Below are 25,128 nucleotides of genomic sequence, written 5' to 3' on the forward strand. Positions count from 1 at the left end.
ATTTATTTAAAAAAATGTATTAAAAAACAGACGTTCCCCACGACTTCATTTTTTAATTATTTTGACATACAAATCGTCAAAAAATGACAAAAACATCCATTCCTACGTTCGCTACACCTGCTAAAAGTTTAAAAAGTCTGCCTCATAAACCAAACTAATATACCTAGTCTTACATTGTCAGTGTGTTTCATTACATCTGAACGCCACGTTTTGATCACGAGTGAACATCTTCTTGTCTCCTGCTAATATCGATACTGAACGATCTAATAAAAAGTGTTATTATGGGAGATACAGAGTTTATCTTCATTCGGACATCAATGACAACCATAACAATGTGCATCAATAACCAAGAGTTTGTGTCAAGAAACCGAACTTACGTATTGATAATAAAATTTGTAAACTTCAGCAATAACGTTAGGGCGTGGAGATCAGTGTATACAAGGTTAATAATAATGGGAGGGTGTTTTGCTGCATATTTTACATCAGCCTCTCTTGGAGGATTAATGGATGCAATAGTTTCAAGGGAAAGCCAGAGAGAGAGAGAGAGAGAGAGAGAGAGAGAGAGAGAGAGAGAGAGAGAGAGAGAGAGAGAGAGAGAGAAGACAGACAGAGACGGAGACAGAGCGGGTTGTTTCATTGGAAAGAACCAGAGAGAGAAGACAAATAGACAGACAGATAGACAGAGACAGAGACAGAGTAGTTTAAATGGAAAGAACACGACAGACGGACAGACAAACAGACACAGACAGACAGACAGACAGACAGACAGACAGAAAGACAGACAGACAGACAGACAGACAGACAAACAAACAGAAAACAAGTAAGCTTAGACCGACTAACTGATAGATATACGCATAATGACGGGCATCGTATTGTATTCCCTTGAAAAGATACACCAGCTTAGGTCAATAGTAATGTTCGTGTAACATCATCATGGATAGTAAGCCTCAATTAGATAATGGCCCTCCTCAACACATAAAGCGTCGATCAATAATTTACAATAAAACACACATACAAGAAGAAACCGAACAATTAATATTCATTGCTATTCCTTAACAAAAAGCCGTCTAAATCTTTCGAACCTACTATGCAGAACGACAGAAAAGGATTGGAAATCATTGAGTAATTCTCATGTACGACTTTAGGGTTAAGTTGTCGGATCCTCTGGGGAAGGACTTTCCAGTGAGAATGATCGAAGAGGGGGAATATACTTCAAAGATTCACTCAGATTAACTTTCTGATTTTATGGCAGTGGTGTGTATTGACTGTATGCTTGCTATTGAAAGCCTTCACTTCAGTAAACCCACCGTGAAAGTTCGGGTCGCCGTCAAGGGTCTTGAGAAAGACAGCTTAATGCATGAACTTAATTGTTTGAAGATGTCTCCTCGTTCGGCGGGGTCAAACTCTCCGCTGGGAGCAAAATCGTCGCTCCGTGGAAATTCTGACGCCGTCACTCGAGGACAGACACGTGACCGGGACTGTCGTTCCCTCGCCTGTGCAAATCCCACGCTATCGATTCTACCACGCAAGAGTGACGTCATGCGATTAGGAAGGATTCAACGAGATTGCGCGAGATTTGATGGTGCAAGCGCTGGCGTATAAAGGACCGGTGGATAAGCAGAACCTTCATTGAAAGCGCTATAGCGGTATGTTGGTTTAAATTTTGTGACGCTTAAACGGAGGCAGGAAAATTTAAAATTCAGCCGCTCACGTTCCCGTTGTTAAGTAGTGCATTACAAATCCCTAAGGACAACGTTCAATATACTTAAGAGAGCTGTTTCCTTCGATGATCTATCAAGGACCAATTTTCAGATATGATGTTTTTTCTGATTTCGATAAAATTTAGCGCAGGGATATTCTACGACTGAACGGTACACATGAAAGTCGCTTTAGATTGCAAGACGATACATTTGGTTGCCGTGGGGCCACTTAGTAAAGAAATTATCTGGAATAATTTATTTACTCATATTTGGCATAAATCGATGTTACGGCGGACGCACGCACATGATTTTTTGTGGGCAAAACTTCCAAATATCGACTGACACCTGGCGACCACTTTGTCGAGAGTGACCTAGTTCGGAGCGAGTACACAATCGAGTCAGAACAAACAAAATTGTTGATGGCAAGCCATTGTGACGGCATGCACGCCTGTCGTTGTGGTCCAAACATGATGTAAATGCTTAGTGTGGTGTAAGATAAATCAATATATGACTGTGAAAGTCATCAAAATCATAGAATGGCAGACATACAATATTTGTACTGCAGTATAGGTGCTTTAGTAGTGTGGTATCCAGCCCAGGCCTGATTTCACACTCAAACCTAGTGATCTTAGCCAGGTGCCTATGAAATTTAACTCTGAGTGGAAATGAGTTGAGCATACGGTTAGAGGTATTCTGTCACCTGTTCCAATTTTGTCACATTTACCATGGAAAGAGAAAATCTAACCAATCACAGATTTTAAGCGGGTGGCCGCTTTTTAAAAACAGCGTCCTCACACGGGCATTTTGAATACCAAGGAACGCCCCTTTGACCATATGTGGGCATATTTAGATTACATGTGACTGTATACCTTTAAAACTCAAACAGTGATAGACTGGTGCCGCATTTGGTTGTATTCGTATAATGATTGGCCGTGAACTAGACAGCTAAATCGCAAGAAATGGAACCTAATGATTTTCCAACTGATGAATTTACAACCAGTCACTGAAGAGCTAAAAGCTCTGGCTGTCTTCCTATAAAATACAGTGTATCATGTTATCACCATGACTTTGCAGTTGACGTTCTTATTCGGCAGAACATGTACCATTTCTTTTCAGATCTTAAAAACAAGAGCACATGCCTACAGACTGTACTTCGAGTAGAAAACGAGGGCAAGATTCAAGACACGGCATGGCGCGAACAACTTCTACAAATGATTGTTTAATGTAAACGAAGATAGGTTCCATAATTGTTCACAATTGCTTCGCTAAAATAATACATGAAGTAATAGCGTACAAAATAATGACACATGGCTATTGACAGCGTTGTCTTACAGATCATCAGATGTCCAGAATTATAAGGCTATTTCCTTCAGTGCTCCTTGAATACCATAGGGACACACAGACTCGCAGAAACATGCGAGGCTACAGACATTTCCTCGCTACAATTACTGAAATATCCCCGTCCAAGTAATTTCTTCAAAGAGCAAGCTGCTATTATTGCCTTGAACGGCAAAGATTGCCATGGAAGATTTTTATTATCATTTGTTTATTTGTTTGTTTGCTCGTTTGTACATTTTGCTGCGTTTGAAAACAAAATATAGACATGAACGATACGCCTAACTAAATACGTGGACTTGTAAGGGAAGAAGTGTGTATAGAATGTAAAATAAAAAGAAATGTTTGAAAGGAAAAATATGCATGACATTGTCAGCTTTTGGGATGTCCTCTAAAAATGTAATAGACCCCTCCTAATGAACTTAATTATGTCACATTGTTTTCCATATTACTAGGGTATTTCATGGTTTTCCATATTACTAGGGTATTTCATATAAAAATTTATCAGATTCAAATACCACATCTTTATATCAAATTAATACTTGACATTAAAGTCTTGGAAAATTTCTGTGCGGCGGCAGTGAAACGAAATAGTACAATCGTTTTCTTATTTTTTCAAGTTTGAAAGGATATACAAATATGATAAATTGGACTGTCGTCATGATAAAATGTGACGCGGATTGACACTGAAGATGGTCTTCAAGGTGAATGAACATTCTGCAAGATAGAACATACAAAACATTGAATATTTAAACAACATAAACATGAGAGGTTACTCTTCGTATGGGAATTCTCGTACTTTGGAGCATTCAAGTGGTGTGCCCTCTAAAATGAGTATGGCGCCCTCTATCAGGCTGAACAGCGATAGCATGAATCTTTCATTCGGTTGTTCTCGTAACGATATCTATCGCCCTCGCACGCAAAACACTATATAAAGCTCACATCGTTGTAACAGGTGACTTGACGCAAGAATAAAATGGTCATGAACACTTCCGACTCAGACAAAATGAGATGTTTTCACGTTACGAAAATTGGGATCAAGGTTCTTTTTAACCAAATCATGGCAAATATCAAGGTCAAGATACGTTCATTTGTATCAGGCCAGAGAAAGTAATTTTTTTGCGTCGACTCAAAATTTTGAAATAAGCACACAGTTAATTTTATATGAGAAAGATTTCTATTACTTGATTATTTCCACGTACATGTAATAAGTGCCCATTCAATTGTCAAGACAAACATTTTTCATCTCTCTGCGACATCCTGCAAGCATGTCAAGTACATTTTACGAACTTTGTAAACAAAGCTATGCAGTAAGGTCCTTTTCAAACATACTACTTTTTCATAAAAATCGCAAGATGTCTAAGGAAAGCAAAGAGTTTGCTCACTTTAGCCTTACTGTTAGGTACGAAAACAATAATCACATATGCCAGTGCTAATTCATCGAAACCGTTAGGTTTTGTTTGTTTTACAAAAACGGTGGTAAATCAACAAAATCTTGCTAATGGACGGTAGTAGAGTGTGAACTTTGCTTAGCTTCAGCGCCACCAGTGACAGCTAGTGAGCTTGCTCGTCTGATGCGTGCATGTTTTGTCTGACAAAAGAGGGCGCCTTCACGTGTGTCTGCACAGGGCGAGTATCTGACAAAACGTGTGCATTGGACAAAAATCACCCCCTTTGCTATACTGAGCCTTTTCGTTGGTCTTTAATAAATAATACGTAAAAATGATAGTTCACGAGAGAAGGCGAACACATGGTATCTAAACGAAAGTATTGTTAAATTTAGCAAAGCTACGTTACAATATTGCGAAATAATAGTGAAGAATCAGTGAACGGAAGTGATTTCGGAAAATCACATCTCCCCGATCGATTCACTGTCTGCCGCCAATAGACACTGACCATCACCTCAAGGGGTCGCTGATGAGCGCTGCTTCCGAGCCCGCCAGACTTCTGGCGACATCGTAGTCTGAGTGCACGGGGTCATGTAAGGGTCATTGTCCGTTTGTGATGAACAAAATGTGTTTATTATTCGCAGACAATAACCTTCTGCGACTTGTGTATCGTGTTCATTTTCTGGCTGTGTTGGTGTGTTAAGTTGCTGCTGTGATCTCTACTCTACGCTTGTCTCATTGAATAAAGATGATTTGCAGCTAATGGAGTTTTAACTAACAAGTGGTGTCAAAATGTGATGTTTTTGTAATTCAATGTAATAAAACGATTATTTTTTTGTATTTCCTTATTATAATAAGTTGCCAACGATGGCAAATTTTGCAAAACACAGTTTGTCTTGTTCTTCCGAAAATCTAGGCGCACGCCGCGGCAAAACGAAGAATTTCCTTACTTCGGCCTCATATACTAAAACCACAATTTTTATCCGTGACAGGCATAATGTATGTACTTTCTTATACATGTTCAAATTCCATTTTAAAACTTTGCATGTGACGCATATTTATGGCTAATAAACCAAGATACCTCAGCAAAAAATATAAAATACAATATGTGTAAGCAATATTACATTTGCAAATATTTTGCACAGCAAGAAAACGAATAATAGTAAATGAATGGACGTTGAAATTATTACAGTGTGCTATGATCAGTGGATGTGAGAAACAGAGACCTCTTCGTTCTGGCAAATATTTTATCAAAAATTGAAAAAAAAAAATTATTTGCAGGGGGAGAATACTTCCCCATATTAAGTGCTTTACTAGAGTTAGGCTTATAACGACCGGATTTATTCTAATAGCTGATGAGGAAAACGCGCGAAGAGCGCATTCACAAATGCAGTGTAATGATATGTTTCCTTAAGCTGCTGTTGTTTGGTCAAGATCGCCTAGGCTACTGGGAAAATGTTGAGCAACGCTTGTCAGATACCCGCTTTAAGTCAGTGTACGAGCGTGTCCCTAGGCACGATCTGTCTGTACTAATATCATATTTGTCTTTTTAATATCTGTGGCTGTTTCAAATTCCATCGGTCACAGAAAAAGATACAGCTATTTATTGTAAAGTCTTTCTGTCAATAAGAATAATGAAATTGGCACTCACATTTTTGTTATCGGCGGTTTGTCGTCCTGAACCTATCTACCATGCGGCGAAGAAATCCTGACGCAATACGGCCGCTGTCATCCACAGGTTGGTAACTCTTAAGAGCAAGTTGCCTTGAAGATTCTGGCAGTGCATTATACGGCAATCCATTGCCCCTTCAACGGTAAGAGAGACACGCGGAGAGAGACAATTAGCGTATTTGGCGAGGTCAAATAGGCAACTGAAAACATTTAACAAGTTACGTACGTACGTGCACGTGCGGATACCAGGGTTGAGAATTTGATGATATAAGCATACATGACCTTTGACATAACATCCAGGTGTATATAATAGTTAAGTGGAGACCCAGATATTTAACGTGACGGTGCAGCCGACATAACGTTTATTTCAGCCATGAACAGATCATTTGAGACTTGCGACATGACACATTCTTTTTTCATAGGCTTGGCTGATTATTTTGATTTTGAACAAGACTATGAGAGGACCGTTTGAGAAGACACAAAGTTCGCGCCAACATGGTACATGTGGAGCCAGGTTAATATAGCACAGCCGATGAAGGTGGCGCAATTTGTACCCATGAAAGTGACGGATTATATGACCAGCTGGCGATGTTTTATGCAAATTCTCTTTCAAAATAACAGTTGTCGTGTACTGGGCCCTTTTTTGCAAGTCACGATGGTTATTGTCGCAATGCACTTCATACTGAGATCTATACTTTCCGGGTGCATAACAGGTACGGGTCACGTGTACTAACCGATGTGTTTGTCTGAGACTCCAGCTAATCGCGGACTTCATAATCAAACTGAAAGTTTTACACCCTGGTTATTGCTTCAGGGTCCCTGGTTAAAGTACGAAGAAATCGTAAAAATATACAAAGATAAAGAAAGTTAATCTCGATTCTGCCTTCTGACAATAAAACAACATGTCGCAAACGCGAGTTAATGGCGTCCTACCTTGTCTCAAACCTTTTCCAGAGCCTTTTTGCGATGCCGATTCCACCCCCAACACATGGTGCTTTATTCTGAGCTGATGTCCAGGTGCCACTGAAAGAGTTAACACGTATATGTCAATTTTTATTGCAATAACGTTATTCAGCCCCCTTCTCCTGAGTGGAAACATTGTTGAGACGTGTATCGTCTCGAAAAAAGTATATCGACAAATTTTTACCCTAAGATCAATTGTCTGCTTCTCTATTAGTCTGCTTGTGTACACGCAAAAACATGGTGGTCTGTCATCCGTGTACTAGCTCTTTGGCCCGTTCATTTGTCTATCTGTCTGCCGGTTTACCGAAGTCTCTATCGCCTGGTACCTGTCTCTAGGCATAGGCAGTATATGTAATCCCCCATATTGTCTATGTTTTAAGTCTCCCAAGGTCTGTTTATGCAGGTCACATGATCTATGACGTCACATTCATAATTGAAGTGACGACACTACTTCCATCTGCCAATAGAAAGTGAAGACCGGCCATCTAGCACAATTTTGTGATGACTTTTATGCGTGGTTGCAAGTCTCAATGTTATCATTTATCGACCTTTACTGCTCCTTAATACATTGACGTTGGCGGCAAGGGTCAAGACTACAGCAAGCTATTGAAGAGCGCCATCTAACAAATCAACAGGTGGTTATTCTGTACATCCTTACGTCAGCATGTCCGGGATGGGTAGAATGCCAAGTTTACCGGTAGATAGATAAATAACTGTACCACCTGGAAACTACGTAATTGGTCAATTTATATGTTTTATTGGTCAATTTTGATTTTTGTCGCTCAGGGTGGATATTCGCTTGTCAGCTGACCTTCGTGAGTGACCCCATGGCCAGATATTTTGATTCTTAAACTTTTACAATATTTCTTTGGTCTATCGCTTGTTGGGCTCATTTTGAAGCTTATGGAGTAAATAAACTTTCTGACTCATTTTCGTAATTTCTAAAATTCAATTTCTCCCCATAGAGTTGACACGAGGATAGCGGCCATTTTGAATTTCAAGCGTCGGTCAATATTTGGGGTTTTTTTATCTCCAATACTAAATGGTTCACCATGACCCCGGATTTTTATCCTTTATTTCGAAAGAGAATAGTTTGAAGATTCCATGCGGTAAGTTTGAGCAAACGTGTAAATCTTTCAATTTCGAGGCGCATACAACATTCAAGCAGAAAATATTTATATTAAAGTTTTTGTGCTAGCGAGGATGTACACACCAAAGCGAACGCTTTTCATTTCGCGCCATATTAACAATGCGCGTACCTACAGATTCACCAGGATATTTTTGCAGGCGCTCAACTTCGACTGCGCGTCGCAGAAATTATTCGAAGACCGATATCGCACACCTGTTATAGGTCCAGATTAATTAAATTCTTTGTTTTGCGTCCTATCAAAATTTTGATACGTTGGCGGGTAAACAGCACAAAAACACATACAGAAAATGTTACACAAGCAAGCCATGTTACAAGAGTGCCTGCATCAAGAATCAGAGCAGAAACTTCTTTTCCTTCTCCACAATTTACACAAAAATGTGATATTGAGCAAGAATTAACGATCTTAAATACACTTAACAATTTTTTAAATAAAGATTCGTAGGCAGAAAGCCACGCGGTGGAGTCATATTCACATACTCCTGTTTTCCCTCCAAATCAACGCTCGGGGGGAAGGCAATACGAGAATTAAATTTCGTCGGCCTAAGCGAAAATAAAGTGAGTGGTGTTAATGTTCTTTTCGTACCACAGCAGGACTAATTATTATATAGTGTCAGTATATTTATAGTGGATGGTCTGGTCAGGTACGCTGTTTTGCCCCGATTTTATGACACAGCCATAACCGCAAAAGGAACGCAACTGGTGTTGTTAAACAAATACTTATACTTTTATTGACTTACAGTGTCGCGGTGTCTTTGGTAGGACAATGCGGTACATCAGTAAAACTCGTTGACGAAGTCATCGAACCGGCGTAGGTCAGTCTGTTCACGGCGGTAACGGGGCCATGTAGTGTACCGAACTAGTTCCGCGGCCACATGTTTGTTTACAAAAAACAAGTTTGTGCTTATCTTGCATTTAAGCAGAAAAAGATTTCGCAAAATAGGCTTAAATTCCATACAGTGATCTCAGTGTATCACAAAATAGTCAAAAATCATTTGAAAATATATAACCACAATTTTTTCTACATGACTAATAGATCTACCAAACATGGTGCATGAAAAAAGATTATAGCCGTAACATTTGAAAGCATTTTTTATTTTCCTCACAAACAATAACGAAAAGTCACAATCAAATTGATGTTTCTGACAACTAGGTAAGATCATTGAAAAGCCTTGTGTACTAACTATACATATAATAGCAACCCCAAGAACCTATGAAATTCGGAAATTTACACCTTGTTGACTGCTTCATAAAAATTGTTGGTTTTTTAAAAAGTGGGTTTTTAGGATGTATACATACTTATCTGCTCCTATATCGTTTATAAATTATTATTGCAGGTGAAAAGAAGGTCACATGTAGTCGTACTTTACCTACTGATATCCGTTAGTACTCTCGTCCTCAAGTACCCGTACCCTGTGACTGTCACATTTCGCAGACGACAAGCTTGGCTAGCCTGCGCGGGAAAAGGTCAATAATGTGATGAAAGTAATGGGCGTACGCCAGTGCGGTGCGAAACCAGCGGTGTAAATCGGGATAATCTATCAAAGTAAGGGACGGACTGGAAGGTCTAAGACTGTCTGATGTCTCTTAGGATATTGTTTCTTATTTCACGATTCTAGATCTGAAATACATTTGCCCTGGCATGCAAATGAATGCACTACTTTTTATCTCCAATGCCTTCCTTTTACAATTACCTTTCGTGACCATGAACACCCCCTCCCGAAATCTATCGGTCAGTTCCTGATTATCGTGTTGAAGACTCCGCAAGTAAAGTACAGTAATAGTTCAAAATTCGTTTGCGTATCGGTTATCGAATCTTGAAGGTCTCTGGGTTACCGATGGAAGTAGGACAGTAGTGGAACACAGTTTTGCGCAGCACAGCGAATAATCTTTATAACTTTTCCTACATATCAACATATAGTATGACCTTTGAGACGACTGAAGGTGATTTGAAATCACCGAACTTTGAATGTAAACACCGCCAGTTTGGATTCGCTATAACTTTATCATACCTACGCGGGTTTACAACCTCTCACCCAACTATTTCGTCGTGATTAAACGACGACTAATCTCTTAGAGTGAAAAGCAGCACTGTTTTATCTGCCAAATATTTATCTTATCAAAACGCTCTCTGCCAATATCAGCCCACGAAATTTTTTATGGTCTTTCATTACTTATGGCGCATTTCTGGCATGCTTTCAATGTGTGTTTTTGTTGAGTCGCTTCAACATTGTAAAGATCAGTGTCGATAATTCCGTCACCTTTTATATGTACTATCTTCAGAAAAACGATTTTAATATATGGCTTATGACTTGTAAAAAATATGAAACGCATAATACAGAATCTTATTATTTTAAAAATTCTGATCGTTTGTAAATCTTCAAGAAATTTGAAGATCATTATTCAAAATCCCGTCACGCTGCATGTACAGTTTAAACGGACGTTATTGTTGCTCTGACTGTCGTTAACATCGTCGTTGTTAACATTGTCGTTGTTTGTTGTTTTGGTGTCACGAACGCTATATGGTTTTCAAATGTACAGGATAATAATAATTCGGCGAGAATTTTAACACAGTAGAGTGCTCTACACCCGTCCATCGTTCTTGTAACATCTCTTAACCGACGCTGACCAGTTGACCTACAATGCGTAAAAAGGGGGAAAGGTTAATACTCTTCGGAACACGGCCGTTTCTGGACCGTTTTCGACATTGAACCGACGCTCAGTCGAAATGTTTGTCAATCTGAAAACACTATTCTACCGATGACACAATTTTAAGACGTGTGGCGCTGCTCCGCGTCTTGTTCAGTTGAGTCAGCGGCAACAAACATAAAGGTCTATGCAAACGGTTTCTATGTGAATTAATTGGCATATTTTGTCTCGTCGCAGGAGAAAAGGAAGGGGCGCGCTAGTAGGCCTTTGTTATCGACAGAGGAGGCGGGTGTACTCCCCTCCCCCGCCAGGCGACAGAAAGTCGGATAGGAGGACAAAACCAGGGGCAAAATCATAAGATAGAGAGGGCAATGGGAAGGATTTAAGACTGGAGTGGGAAACCTGTGTGTTCCCAGTTAGGAGAGCACATAGGGGATACACTTGTAAGCATGAGGGGATTGTTTAATTTCCGTGGCGGAAGGGCAGTTGCGAACGGCATTTACCTCCCCTACAATTTTCAATGTCACTGAAATACTTATAATAGATATTTAAGTAAAGACTCCACTGAATGCATGTTCTTCATATCGACTGATTGGCTGCCCCTACCTTGTCGTGGACGCTTTTGGGCAAATCCTAGCTGTATTTACCAGAGTGGCTTCATGAAACGTTCGACTTTTATCACTAAAACTTCATACGTCTCGAACGACTCAATGTTACTCTTTTTATACTTAAGATGTTTATATTTATATTTCGCGAGTACGCACAAAGTCTCGACAGAGACGCTCGGTATTAAAATAAAATGTGTTTCACAAAGGCGTGTCAAAATTATATCAAAAAGGGCAATGTGACTTTAAAATTGTTAAAAGTGAGGACGGCCTGCCCCATATATATATATATATATATATATATATATATATATATATATATATATATATATATATATATATATATATATATATATATATATATATATATATATATATATATATATATATATATATATATAGATGCTTTGTAGGATTATTGGCAGAGAATTTGCTTTTTGAATACTTACGCAAATCTTACGCGACGCTTTCACAGAAATGGCGGTGTCAACACAATTACAGTGGGTTATTTAGTGTTGTCTAAAAAAATCAGGTAAAACTGGGATCGCACAGTCTCTCTCTCTCTCTCTCTCTCTCTCTCTCTCTCTCTCTCTCTCTCTCTCTCTCTCATGCGCAAGGCTCAACAGTTGAAAGTTTCTGAAATGAACAGTTTCTGAAGAATGCCCCGTATGCAGGACAGTTTTTTTTATGTTTGTTTGGGGTTTTTTGGTGGGGGTTTGTTCGCTTTTTGGTTGTTTATCTATGATCCAACAGGCGAACTCTCAATTACAGGACGTGGTATCCACTCTACTGCCTTGTGAAGAAATAAGGATCAAAGTTCCACTAATAGTCCAGTCAATCTACGAGATTTTGGCATCTAACCCACCACAAATTGCAACAGAATTTTTTTCTTCAGAATGCATTTTAGTTAGGTACCCAGAACAACATATTAAAAGTTTACTCGAATCCACCTTGGGGAAATATGTCTAATTTGCATAAATCAAATATGGCTGCCAGCAATCTGACAAAATAGCATAATTGGCCATATATCACATATTAAACAAGCTATTTCAGTGATTTCAAAGTCTGACACTAGTTATTTGGCTCAGGGAATCATTTTGGAGGTATAATGTTTCATATAGGCACTTCATTAATTTGCATAATTCCAATATGGCGGCCAACATTCCTACAAAAAGACATTTTCGGTCATATACCACATATTAAACTAGCTCTTTCAGTAATATTAAAGTTAAAAGTATATTTTTTAGGCATGGACAAACGTTTTTCGAGATGCAATGATTTGCCAACATACCTACAAAAGACATTTTCTGTCATATACCTCGTATTAACCCTTTGGGCGCCAAGGTCTATTTTTGTCAACTTTATAAATAAACCACGGTCATTTTTTCTGCCTTTTGCCAAAATTTTGATAAAAAAATGTAGCTGATGAAAAATGATATCCATTTGGTCAAAAATTATGAAAAAAACGTACAGAAAAGTTCGCAGAAATTGGTAAAATATTGTATAAAAATTTTGGCATAAAAAATTACAGCAGTCAAAGGGTTAAACAAGCCTTTTCTGTGATTTCAAAGTTAAAAGTATATTTCTTTGGCATGGACAAACAATTTTCGAGATGCAATGATTTGCATACTTAGGTATTTCGTTAATTTGCATAAATCCAATAGGGTTGCCAACATACATACAAAAGACATTTTCTGTCATATACCACGTATTAACCCTTTGGGCGCCAAAGTCTATTATTGTCAACTATATAAAATGTATCACAGTCAATTTTTCTGCTTTTTGCCAAAATTTTGATAAAAAATTGTAGCTGCTGGAAAATGATATCCATTTGGTCAAAAATTATGAAAAAAAGTACAGAAAAGTTCGCAGAAATTGGTGAAATATTGCATTAAAATTTTTGTGTAAATAATTACAGCAGTCAAAGGGTTAAACAACCTATTTCTGTGATTTCAAAGTTAAAAGTATATTTCTTTGGCATGGACAAATGAATTTTGAGGTGCAATGATTTGCCTTGGCACTTCGTTAATTTGCATAAATCCAATATGGCGGCCAATATACCTACAAAAGACATTTTCTGTCATATATCATGTATCGAACAATCTATTTCAGCCATTTTGAAGTTTAAATATATTTCTTGAGCATGAAGAAACACCTTTTGCGGTTCAATGTTTTTAAAAGACACTATGATAAGTTTCAGAAATTAAATATGGCTGCCAAATTAATGACCAAATAGCTTCTTATATAAATAAGGTTCTGTAGAGATTTTAGCAACCGGAATATCAAGAAAAAACTGTTAAGAGGGCACTGCACCCAATGCAGCGTATTTTGCTCAAAATAATTTTTTCCAAATATTCATCCAATTTGATTAATTTGTTAACCCAAGATTAAAAATTGGTTAAGCTCGCCGTTTAGCTTGGCAAGCAGTCGTAAGTTGCATGATATAGAAGGGGTAATTTATGCAAATTTATGCAACCCCCCCCGATTTTCTGCTTCCCTTTATCCGAATTTCAAGATTTGCAAAGAATATAAATCTAGTCTGGCTGGGTCAAATTTTCTGAAATTTTCACATTGTGTTTTGAATGTTATATAACAAAACAACTATTTTGTTTTTCAATAAAATTCTGATGCAAAAAATGTCAGACTCTTAAAAACTTGATTAACACATAAACTCACAAAAAATTGAAAATTGCATGCTTAGGAAAGGCTTAAAATTAATTCCAACAACTCATCAGCCCAACAGAATCCAACTGTTACACGATACAAGCATGTACATCTGGAAAAATGACACTTGGAAAAATGACTCAAGATGTACTTGTTTGTATTGTGTAATAGTTGGATTCTGTTTTTGGATTAATTGTAAACCTTTGCTAAAGCATGCAGTTTTCAGATTTTTTTGAGTCTGTGTGTCATTGTTTGCAATAGTGCTAAGTTTCAATTTGTGTGTATTATGGCATTTTTTATTTTGGTCATATCATTTTTTCTGTTTTTTTGCTTTGTTGTGCTTATTGTATTTTTGCTGTTATGTGTGATGACTTCTTGCCTGTCATCTAGGGGATCTTATAAAGATGCACCCATCCATAAGAAGGGGGTTCAGTCTAAATTAAAAACTAAAGATTTTGAACACGTCTTTTTTTAACAGTATACATTGCAGATTACATGTTCTGACACTGTACAGTGTTAAACACCCATACAAATTACGAAAATGCCGTACACAGATGAATCCAATGTTATATTCAGAAAGAGAATATATTATTCAGAAGACTAACAATCATTAACAGTCGTCATATATAGAAAAATTAAAATTTTAAAATTACCGCAATTATGCGGTGTCGCTCAAATTTGATCAGAATTTGTACATACCAACGATCAACAATAAGTGTTGTTTCTATCTGTTCAGTGCAGGAAAATTCTACGTTGATGTTATGACAATGATTTCTGCACAACCAAAAAAACAACAAGAAATATTTAAACCAGAAAACCAAGAATGACAAAAGTAAATAACGTCTGAAACTTTAGGTACTGGAGGTCAACTTTAGCAACATGCATAGCAGAGAATGTTTCAACCATGGATGTACAAAAATAGACATCCATGGTTTGAGCAGGTCTGTTAATATGTCACAGTTCATAAACAATCACAGGAAAGGAATAATAAGCTGCTTCAGTTACTGCCACCACTCCCACACATAACTCCTGCATACAAATAGGTTAAAGGTCAAAAACCTCTTACTCAGATGTGTGCGCTGTTTCAGGTATTGCCACCACTCCTGCACATTTGCAGGATTTCCCCTTTTTCTTACCTCATTTGCATATTTTTGACACTGAAACAACGTCACATCTCAACCCCTGCATCTACCTGTACACCAAAATACTGAGATGGTAACTTTGGCGGTATGGGAGCCTTTGCTTGTGACGGACATACATCCGCCTATACATTCCGACATACATACATACAGACGCCATAGACTCATCATATAAGCTCTTTTTGGTATTTATATCAATACCAAATATGAGCTTAAAATGAATGTCGAAGGACTTAACAGTTTCTCCTTAATAGTTTCCTAGTGCTAAACACTATACCAAACCCTTATTTATATTTGAAGCTATTAAGCCATGGGGCATTAATATGGCAGCCATATTTAATTTATGCAAATTATCAAAGGTTCTTTGTAAAAATTGAACCACTAAAAGTGTTACTTCATACCCAAGAAAAATAGCAAAAGTTTAAAATCACTGAAATAGCTTGTTTAATGCGTGGTGTATGACCGACAATGTCCTTTGCAGGAATGTTGGCTACCATATTGGATTTATGCAAATTAACAAATTACCTATGCAAATAATTGAATCTCGAAAATCATTTGTCCATGCCTAAGAAATATACTCTTAACATTAAAATCACTGAAATAGCTTGTTTAATACGTGGTATATGACCGAAAATGTCTTTTTGTAGGAATGTTGGCCGCCATATTGGAATTATGCAAATTAATGAAGTGCCTATATGAAACATTATCCCTCCAAAATGATTCCCTGAGCCAAATAACTAGTGTCAGACTTTGAAATCACTGAAATAGCTTGTTTAACATGTGATATATGGCCAATTATGTTATTTTGTCGGATGGTTGGCCGCCATTTTTGATTCATGCAAATTTGTCATATTTCCCCAAGGTGGATTCGAGTAAACTTTTAATATGTTGTTCTGGGTACCTCTCTGAAATGCATTCTGAAGAAAAAAAATCTGTTGCAATTTGTGGTGGGTCCAACCCTATTTTGACTGGACTATAAATATCTTCATATAGAAACTGTTCGGATTCAGCAGAGAACACACTGATTATCTGTGAAATTTAAATGATACCAGGGTGCGACGTAAGTATGTGTTCCTGTTATGTCAAGATCTTTCAGCATTGGTGTGGTACCTATTATGTCTTGTATTCCTGGTCGTTATGTACTGATCATCGCCCCTTCTATGTTTCCCCCCACTTATACCATAAACGTCTGCCCTTCACAGTTTAACTTTTGACATATGTCTTTCTTATCAGAGCAAATCGGCCAGTCACAACAGAGCAGTACCTCGACCAAACTTTGAACTCAGAGTACGGTACAGTCACGTGATTAGAACGTCACTAGACCGGACTCTGGCGTATAAATCAACAGCCATTCAATAACTCAAGAACGATGTTGCAATTAAATAATGACAGGGCGATTGATTGGCAGGTTTGTCGGTTTCTTCTACCTGTTCAAGTACTGTGTGCTATGAACCGGAGCGCCAATTCGTCTTAGTTCAGGCTTTCGTAAAGTTTTGCCGCTTTCGAATAATTTCTTGACAACTCAGAAGTCGCCTGTAGGTGTTGATTTTGTGCTAATGTTGTTGAAAACATTCAGTTAACCGGCAGTGGACATTTTCCTACCAATTTCGAACGACGAAATCTGTCAGACCAGCATGGTAGGGAGAAGTTGTGTCAAGACGTGGTTTAAGCATCACAAGCTTTTTAGCAACTTCAAAATGGTGAGGGGAAATGGTACGCAGTTCACAACTGCCTCCGCCAAGAATTGTCCTCAAATTTTCTGCACGAGTAATCTATAATCCCGCCACTCTCAGAAGTCGAGTGTGCTTAGAGTTACATCATTGATTTTGGAAGCTTTTCCAAAGAATGGTCCATTGCTATCGTAATTCCATTATTTAACGGGGGCTACTTGTAAGATTTAAGCGAATGTTGAGATACTTTTATTGAATGCACTTTAGGTCAATTTCATTTGCAAGATTTACTGAAGGGTTAAGGTCACTCATGAACATATGCAAATTTGGACGCAGGTTTTTTCAGAAAGATCTCAGCGTCATTTTATTTCACATGGTTGCTATCATTTATAAAACTTTCCGTGTTGATTTTAAATCGTCCGAATTTATTGATTCTCTAAAAGTGTTCAACCGACAGGCAGGTAATACATTATATCCGACTGAGATTATTGCCCCAGCTGCAAGAAGGAAAATCAAAGCGTCCTATAGCCGGTTTATATCAGTTCCTCAGCATTCGTCTTGGCAGAAAGTGATATTTCAGCCTCGTTTTGACTGTTCATAGTCAAAGGTCATATTTCATGGTGCAGGTTTTCTTACTTTTTCGGGGGAACTTGCTGTATCACTCGTCAGGAATTCTGTTAAAGATGCTGATGATGTGATAATGCTTAAACTATCCGTAAGAAATCTCTAAAATGTAAAAGTATACTTAAACTTGACCAAACTGTTTATTATTTCTTCACCAGCGTCGGTACTCCAGCAAAGCAACACTATGAATTTTAATACTGAAGAACTATTCGACAAACTTATACAATCCGTGAACGCATGTTTTAACGCTGGTAATAAATTCACAAATTGAAGCTATGTAAAGACATTTACGTCGTATACATCGCGTCTCCTAGGATAAATACCTTTCCTATACACTATGATTTTACATACTTACGTACTTTTTACATGCGTACAGTGCAGAGATCTAGGACTACAAATATGTGTCAGAGAAGAATTTCAAAAAAACTTTGGTGTGCTAGATATCTAAAGGTTCTTCAACAACCATAACCAACAAAATGTACAATTCTGTGTGAATATGAACCTTTGCTTGTTTTCTTTTACAACTGAAGAACAGGTCAACAAAATAGTGAGGGACCCATAATACAGAGTGTCGCATCAAAGTATCTTCAAGGGGACAAACTTTACTCCCATCGGCCATCAGCAAAATTGCAAACTCAGCGTTTTTTCGCTTTACGACTCAAAGTCTGTACGGGTGTTATGAGCGCAAAATTTACACTTGACCGTACCTAAAAGGTTGCGAAATTCAGAGAAGCATTTCACATAATTTCCTTGCAAAAATTACGAAGAGAATTGTTTTGTTTATAATTCACTTTTCTCTCACTTAAACTTTAAAAGAAACGGTGGGTACAAGAGTCTTTTCCTCCTCGGAAAAAAATCAACATCACATGAACGGCACTACACGTTAACCGTACGACCATGAAAGGTTTGTGACCGCGTTTTCGTACGATGCCGCCTTTTGGTGGTCCGATTGGTATGGCAGGCAATTTACAGTAAAGTAAGTAGACAGGAAATCAAACAAAATCCGCTGTAGGAAAATGAGTAAGACAGAATGACCAAAAATCGTAAGCTGCCTTCCACATGCCCATTCTGAAATCTCAGTGAAAATTGCTGACTCAGCGTTTTTCACCTCGCCGTTCGAAGATTGTTCATGTGTTTTTTAAAGCACAATTTCCACCCTACAGGGATAGGGAATTAATTGTGTCTGAGTCTACGTACTAAATGAAGGCTAAGTACTCCGGATGAGCAATTTAATATCCGAATTACTGCTTTACACTATCTGTCGTCACATTGTTTGGCAAGCGGCCACAGAAATACCATTTTAAGAGATACACTCAATTGGGCCTGCAGTGTGGAATATCCCGCGCGACGCATTCCTCAGTGTGGCATCCATTCGTTCTTTCAAGTAATAGATTTGTCTTATTGTCACGTTGTAAATGCCAACAGTCAAATCCTTCCCTGTAATTTATCCCACCGCGGTATTTTAATCGGCACATCCGGGTTATTAAGCCTACAAAAGCAAATGATCACACCCCTGACATCCGGGGCCTTACTACTTACCATGTCTGAGCATGCGTAGCTTGACTTGAAATGGTCAGAAAGATTACGAAAAGTGCTGTAAGTTTCAGATACATGTTCGAAAGCTAGATGATCTGGAAAAAATGTAAAGTAAGAGGTGTAAGTGTTTTATAACCGTTTACATCATTTATTTGACCTAATTTCGTGCAATGATTTTTATTTGTTAATTTACTAACTTTTAGTACTTTCATCTGTAGTCTTTGTCTTTGATGTGTAAGTCTACGTGGTAAGTTTACTTCAGAAGTGAGAAAACAGCCTAAAACAGCCAAAAAATAAATGGTCATAAATGGATTTTCGTTCACTCGCTCTAGAATGTTATTGCGTTGTGGCATCCATTCAAATTGAAAGTTTGCTGCGCTTCTCTAACGGCTATTCCCAAATTATGTCATTTTTAGAAATCAATCGTGCAAGAAGTTGAAGAAGGACATAAATGCAACTTTACTGGCGAACAACGACCACCCAAACTGGCATATCAACGACCCAGACTACGCGCTGAAACAACCACAACTAATAAAAAATTTGTTATCATCGATGTTGCGCGCATGAAGCTCTGCTTAGTAACAAACCTGAAACCACGCACAGCTCTGTATGAGGTACATGTTTGTCCTGAAAGCCTTGACCATGGCCAAATTGTGAATTCGTGAGGGAATTTTACAATGCGTAACGAGGATACTTCTCGTCGACAGATTTTGTGAAATCCGAGTAACTCTAGAGAAACACGAGCTGACGGATAAAAGTGTTCAGAAAAGATAATCTTCGACGAAAAAATAATCGTGACAGACTACATACCAAACAGCACAACTATTTAAAAGACATCGAAGCAGAGAAAAAAATCCTGAATTATGTTGCATTCCTCATTTCCACGATAGGAAAGCCTGCACGCTGCCTTGAGGTTTCGTAAAACTTGTATGGTTTTTGACATCGCGGTCGCAATGATTACATGCCCGTCGATAGGATTTCACGATAAATTCACACGATTAATATTTATCGGAAGACAGACAAAAGTCCAAAACTACTCATAGGGAGATACTCTTCTAATTTCAAATTGATGCAATACTTTGCACTCGACACGTAAAAACCGTGGAGCTGACGTTAGCCATGGTTATATAAACTTATCAAGAAAATCGACAAAAAAGTGTGTGAACGGTGAAGAAATGGTAAAGACTTAAAGACAAGTAATAATATCTTATTGTTTTTTACCTTTTCACGCTGGAAACTGCAGAACTGTGTTCTCCGGTGCAAACCGACTTCACTTTTGTGCTCGAGGAATTGAAAACGTCTTTCTAGGAGATTTTGCTGCCACACCAGTTGAAAAGCAACGCTAGTCTTGAACCAGAGTTGGTGGACTGTATACGAGCGAGCAGCCGTCAGTAACACGAGTGTTCGAGCCAATGACAACCAGTGGCACTGGGGACCTGCTGTGATTCGGCGGCGGCGCCTTTTAAAGGACAGTGAAGCAGGCAGCCCCTCGTGCGACGGACGTTTTCAAAGGTCGAACTCGTTGACCCAGAACGCCCCGGCACGCCCATATTAGACGGGGTAGTTATTGGCGATGTTGAGGGAACATCGCGACATACCGATAGGATTCCCTAGGATGCCCGGGCAGTAATATTAAATAGTTGACAAGTCATGATACCGTACAACCGACCCTCAACACCTTCGAGAGTCCGACGAGATGCGCGGGTATTATGACTCTCAAAATTATACATTTTTTTCTTGTCTATCGCATGTGAGGGGTCACTGTGAAGCTCTTGACGTATCAAGTAAACTTTCCATCGTCTTAATTTTGTAAAAATCAAAAATTTAATATTTTTCCATGGAATTAACACGGGGATGGTGGTGGCCATTATGAATATTGGTAAATTATAAGTAACTTGTTTCTATAAACTCGTACGGTGACCCCTAATTTTATTTTTTCTTTATTAATAGAATGGCTCAAGGTTTCTCTAAAGAAAGTTTGAAAAAAAAAGTTTGAGCCTTTGAATTTCGAGGCCCACACTGCGTTAAAGTTGATGGAAATGTGACATTTGGCATATATCCAGTGTGTGTATGAGAGAGAGGGGAGGGAGGGAGGGAGGGAGGGAGGGCAGGGGTCGTTTGTCTCCTTCGACGAGGAGGTCAATAATCTTCAAGTGAAATATGACCCCTTCGTGAGACGGGGCACGCAGGGCAGAAATTGTAGAGTTGTAGACTTCGTACATATGCCCCTCGTAAATTATACCATGACCAAACTCTAGCTCAATAAAGTTTAAATTAACCTTTGATATTCAGCCTAAAACCACTGCAGTATTATGAAAGGTTACATCAGAAATGTGTGAGAGATTACATCAGAAATGTATGTCAAAGATAAAGAAATTTGACACGTTTTAGTATAACCAATGTTCAAAATGCAAGCTACAAAGCTATTCTCCCAAAACACAAAATCAATGAGATATATTTGCTTTATTCCTGCGAAACATGCCACCTGATAATCTGTAAACGTCAGATGTGTAGGTTTTGTGAAAATGTCATTCTCCATTGCTCTTGAAATATTGCCTTTAGTAAATGCAAAAAGAAAAACAAAATTGGCAAATGTACAGATATCTCGGAGAATACTTCTCCGTAAGGCTGTTTGCACAAACCCCTCTGGATACTGCGGCTGTGGGGAGGAAGGGCTTGGAAAAAACTGAGGGTACATTTGGGTGGGGATTGAAAAAAATGATTGCAGATTGTAAAAATAATAATTGACCACTTAGAAATCTAACAAAAATTGCCCACAGTTGTACTTTATGTACGCATCCTTTAAAAATGTACTTTCTCACATCCATAAGGTTAGCACAAATCACATGAAACTGCCGCAGACACTGTTCAATGTCAACAGCACGTTGCGTGTAGTATGAACGTAGTGATATAGATAACAGTGACCCTCTCGTCTAGTGCAGAATGTTCAGGAATTGAGTTTAAAGTCTGCACACGATAACTTGCAACATTCTCACGCAGAGACATGAATAAAAAGGTGAGTGCTCAGATTCCAGACTGATTAGTACCTGTTGCATCAGACAGAGTGTGTGGGGCATCCTTTATTTCTGTACACCCACACTGGACGTCAGAAAAACTTACAGTATAATTCCGACACCATATACATATCATATGGCGATGAAGTAAAGAGCTGGACATACATTTCTTGTCAGGTCCTCGAGTCTCTAAAGACAATTCTCCAATATAGTCGCTAAAAGACATGATTTCTTGTTAGACTTACAGTGACAGGCAAATCAGACATTGTATTGTTGTACCCTAAGATAACCACTGAATATTTTGTCATTTACATATTTCAGCAAGTTTGTTTTGAGCCATCCTCCGCAAAATATCGGCAATGAATTAAATTTTGCCGGCTTCTTTTCAGGGCCGTTTCAACTGGTGTAAATTACTTATAATCGTAATGTCTTGTCTGGAATGTGTTTGGCGTTTTCAGTATAGCCCTTTATTACAGTTAAACTGAAAATACACCCTCGGAAAAAGAAAGTTTTCTGGGTTCGGTGGACTGCAGTAATTGTGATGTTACATGTTAAGTCTTCAATCTTTTCTTTTTCCTTCAGCCCCATTGAAAGTCTTAAACCGTTTATTACGGTCCTGTGTCTCTATGGCTATGCTTGCCATCACATGCAAACAGTGTTGTCTTTCCCAGTTTTCAATGTATATAGAATTCATGAATTGCTCCAAAAGGTGCCAAATTTTTCATAAATGTTTCACTCATGATAAGGGAGGGTATGCTCTCCCCGAAAGCATCCCGAAAGACCGTGCTGGATAGTTTTTGCCTTCGTTCGGCCTGAACATTTTACGATAGGTGAATGACATGTATTATTTCCATTTCTTCCAGTGGTCAGTTTGTGACATTTATTTTTCAAGTGCAAAAATTTGAAAAGTGCAGACAGCTAATGCACATGCAGTAAGTTTGAGGAGAGGGGTCTCAAAATGAGCTGGCAGAGGTAGACTTGAAATTTTTTCACGTTGTTTGGAGGTACCTAATATCAGACGACATTCAGTTGTCCATATTCTCCCCCTAAGCCGAGAGGTTTATGTGAACTTAGCCTTGGCTACAGAGAGTTTCACGTAGTGAAATAGCGGGCTTCTCCTCTGCATTTTTCGTCTTTGACCCAATGAGACAGTTTTATATTTAAGCAGTGCAAACGCTTATCATCAGAAGAGCGCAAATTGGTCTTGTCGCGCCATTACATGAAGGTTTCCTCAAAATAAATCAATTTAAGTATTTTCAGCCCGACATCTTTATTTGTACCATTCTGCAGAATATTTTTTCATACAAACAAGTCGTATAACACAATTATGTTACCAGTTCGAATATTGCAAAATTAATCGTCTAATGCGACCTCTTGCGTATTGCAGATGGCTTCTTGGAGCATTTCATTGCTGCTCGTACGCATACCAGACAGTCTACATGAATCTGTCGCTGAAAAAAAAACCAAGCCTTAAACGTACCCCACTGTGGGCAGCAAAGCAGACGATGAGTCAACCATGTCGTGAGGTAGCCTGATCAACGCTTTGCGAGGCACGTGTCGTGTGTGCAGATATAAAAGACCGCCATTCAGAAAGAAATTATACAAGATCACACCTCTAATCACGATCACAATTCAGTTGTGAGGACGTCAATAGTGCACTACACTTGCAATGCGTACTCTGTTATTTCAAACTACGAGCTTAGCGGCACGTTTTTTTTGTAGTGTGTGGATTAGTGCGTTGTTGCCAGAACCAAAAGAACTCGACTGAATCTATCAAACGTACATGTAAGCCCTGGGATGTCACAGATGTCAAACCATTAATGTTACAGTTTATAGTTGAAAAGGTTTAAGGTGGTAATTTCACGCGTTTGGGGTGCTGGCAAATTTTCAAACGCGTACCAGTGCACGTGCAATGTTGTACTGCTTACGCAACTTTCTTCGTACTTTGGGGTTCCGAGTGACATGTGTGTTTACATACTCGAGGACAAACGACACTTGGTCAATTGTGATTAAAGTGGCGGTAGCTTTTGTAGAGTTTTAGACAACGCCTTGAAAACCATTGATATTGTTGAAAAACAAAATCTGTTCAAATACGAACGAAATGTCAAAGAGGGAACTGAGTTTATTCATAAAAGATGTTTATGCAACTCCAGCCAAAATGCCTCCCTGGGGACGTGGATGCGTACTACCTACGGGCTTCTAATAATTTTGACTATTTTCGGAGCCGTTGTAGCATGCCCATGCTATTTTAACGAAGACATATTGTCCACGGTTAGCAACCTTTCGTCTGTGGTAGTGGGTTACATTACATCATTCACTTACATAAAAAAATCTTCAAATCGTGATGAATTCCGCTTATCACCAGTTGCTTGGCAATACGCATCTTCACTGTCGTGCTAAATATATAACAAAAGGCAATATCTATATGCGTACACCTGTATTGAAATTTCCATTCTGTGCCCCGCGGCTATTTTCTGTAGCATAGATTGAAGTGACTGACTGCATATGTGTAAGGTAAGGACACACATATTGATTGAGCACAAATGCCCACTTTTTCATTCCCTCGCATTCAGTATGCTTATAAGGGTAGATGTCTACTTCATTCCCTTGCCCTTGTATCTCTCTTTGTCTCACTGTCCCCTGTCTCTATCTCTCTGTCTTTGTCTCTCTGCCTCTCTGTTCCTCTATCTCTCCGTCTCTGTCTCTTCTCTTTCTGTCTGTCTGTCTGTCTGTCTGTAAGCAAATCCCAAGTACCTACGATCTGTCCAATGCATATACTTTTGGCATCGTAATAGTAAAAGCACACATAGCCGAACAGAGATGAGTACCTAAGTAGTAGACGAGAGAGTTCGACTCTGAAGACATGACGTCACGGTTTCGTGATACACACCATTTCTTGTGGCTATGTGACGTCAACACTGGTCCAATAATCATACCCATTAAAGGTGAAACATTTACTGGGTCCTTGACACATTTATTGTTAAAAACATTAATTTAAGTTGGGGCGTCCGAACCGACAAAGA

The 25,128-nt window shown here is 38.6% G+C and overlaps 1 long non-coding RNA gene across 1 annotated transcript; it reads right to left on the reverse strand.

Annotated features, from left to right (window-relative positions):
* Positions 1-2,905: 2,905 nt before the first annotated feature.
* Positions 2,906-20,529, reverse strand: LOC139142086 (uncharacterized). The gene is made up of 5 exons (XR_011554300.1): positions 20,313-20,529; positions 19,095-19,186; positions 7,028-7,117; positions 6,075-6,229; positions 2,906-3,752 (listed from the first exon to the last, which is right to left on the reverse strand). It is a non-coding gene; the product is annotated as an uncharacterized lncRNA (long non-coding RNA).
* Positions 20,530-25,128: the final 4,599 nt, after the last annotated feature.

This window comes from Ptychodera flava, chromosome 1 (genome assembly GCF_041260155.1).
Source record: "Ptychodera flava strain L36383 chromosome 1, AS_Pfla_20210202, whole genome shotgun sequence".
In the NCBI taxonomy this organism is placed as follows: domain Eukaryota; kingdom Metazoa; phylum Hemichordata; class Enteropneusta; family Ptychoderidae; genus Ptychodera; species Ptychodera flava.